We start from the raw sequence: 2,494 nt of genomic DNA, 5'->3' as shown, positions 1-2,494 counted from the left end.
ATTCATTATTTTGACAAACTATGATTGCAATTGGAAACCTAAGATGATGTTCATGGATTTTTCATTATTTACACAACCCTTCTTTCCATCTTTATCAAAAGGAGGATTTGTTGGAGTTTTATAATAATCCACTAAAAATTGTCAAATCTCAAAACCAAGAAACACTAAATAATTCCTCTTCCTTACCCTCCATAAGGCATAATTTGTTCCATTGAATAATGGAGCTCTACCTTTGAAAGAACCTTTATAACTATACAAGGTCGCTCTAAGATCTTCCTTCCAATGGTTGGACTTCTTGCAAATGAACCCGCTCTAATAGCAATTGGTCGATACAAACTATTAATAAGTAGGGGGATGAATCGATATAAGACACATATTTAAGGATTCATGAATCTTAACCAATCGATGTCAAATATGGAACGACATCTGGTCTACTATGAGCTAAGAAAAATAAATGAGCATGAGAAGAACCATGTTATTCATGATTTGGAGCTTGCAATGATAAATCATGCAATGAAAATGTGGAGGCACTACTTGCTTGGGAGGAGGTTTATATTGAGGTTAAACCATGTGTAACACCCTCCTCCCACATCTACCCAAGTAACCAGCCAACCGAGGTAAACATGTGACAAGAGGCTACTATGATCATATTCAACCTCCTATGTGACCTTAAGGAAATAGAATCGATGAAAACATAACATACATACCTTCCACATCAGCTACATGACCCCTGAGAACCATCCCTACACTTCAAACAGCTTGGCCCTAGGTCCCACTAAAGTTTTTGACCAATTAACCTTTGGACACTCTCATGCTTTAGGCCTGCAAGCGTCCAAGAGGCTCTAGAAGCTCTCATGATATAGGAATGCCAACGTCAAAGGACTATTTTGTTCAGTTTTGTGCTAGCATCCATGCGATTTAAGCCACTTTTTCAGGCCCAATGCCCATGTCACTACCTAGAATTGAATGACATCTCCAAAACAGTAAAATAACAGGGAAACAATGATGCAAAAGAAAATAGTTGAAATAGCCTTTGACCATGCGCCTACTAGCCATGACAGGAATTTCATCAAACATATCACAAAAATGTAATCTAAAGGTGTAAACAATAGATTTAAGCATAGGGATCTCATACTTATCTGAGAATCGATAAGAACCATTGTTCCCTCATATAATTTACTGCATTACCATCTATTAGGTCATAGATACATTTTCCATTCATTTACAAGTAAAAACATGATGAGAACCATACATAGTGATGAGCCTCATCATTGAATAATTATATGGGCCTTAATTGACCTTAATTCACCTCCTAGCTTAGTAAAACCAACTATTCTCACAACTTATTGCATAGTTTTGATTATATTTTTCTTATGATATGAGTTAGAGTTGGATATTTTGCTTTGTGGTCTAATGTGCATGTAATGCAAGAATAAAGGATAAAAGCAATGGAAATGCAGGGATAAAAGATAAAATCAAGGAACTATGGTAAAGGCCTTGGTAAAAACTCTAATGGGACAAGGGAGAGGACTTACAGGAGGTAAATCCTCCTCATTTACTGCCCCTCCATTCGAATATCCCTCCATCATCTGAAAGTAAAAAGAACCAAATCATGTGTACTAGAAGGAAACCAAGAAAATGAAGGTGCAAACAGTCAAATCAGGTGTACTAGAAGGTAGCCAAGCAAGTCAAAGTATGAGTTCATCTTGAGTTGGGAGCCAAGCCTCTCCACTAGAAGGAAGCCGAGCTAGTGAAAGGGAAAGGACGAGTTTACCATTTTAATTGGGAGTTGTGCCTCACTAATTTTTGAAGGAATTCGTTTGAGACTTCAGATGTATAAGTAGAGAGGCTTAGGACCTTAGTTTTTTAGTTAGTTAGTCACTAGTAGTCAGTTACCAAGAGTTATGAAGAATTCAAAATTTTGACTGTAGAACTAGACTTGTAATTGTTCTTGATGTAATACAATGCTTTGATAATGAAGATGATTTTTTTCTGAGCCAGCACTAAGTTAACTCAGAGGAATGAAGCTCTTGGGTCAGGGCCCGACCCTAGCAGCCAAATATCCTCTTTATTGTATTGTTAAGTAGCATAGTTTTCTGTTCATCTGTTGAAGTAGTTCATTTCCATTACAGTAGTAGCATAGATGCATGGTTTGATTGTTAATTTGCTTCACTAAGTTCATTCCCATTACAACATGATAGCATAGATTTTTCGCTCTCTTCATTTACTTAAGTAGCTTCTTGCATTTCTGTTTATTTGTTTAAGTAGTTGCATTTCCATTACAACAGGGTAGAACAGATTAGTTGTGTTTTAGTTTGCTTCTTTTATGCTTTCGTTAAATTAGCATGGTAGCAAAGGAAAGATCCACAAGGTTTCCCACAAGTGTCTCGGCCTCACCTCCTCCCTCTGGGACCATGACGTGAGGATGAAATCCTGTAGCAACCCCAAAAACACAAGGTTTTGGTTTTCATAGGGAGTTTGTTGTTTAACATAG

Source organism: Pinus tabuliformis, chromosome Q (assembly GCF_031772625.1).
Source record: "Pinus tabuliformis cultivar Carrire ecotype Pingquan chromosome Q, CPIR1, whole genome shotgun sequence".
NCBI lineage: Eukaryota > Viridiplantae > Streptophyta > Pinopsida > Pinales > Pinaceae > Pinus > Pinus tabuliformis.
Note: the sequence above shows the minus strand (reverse complement) of the source record.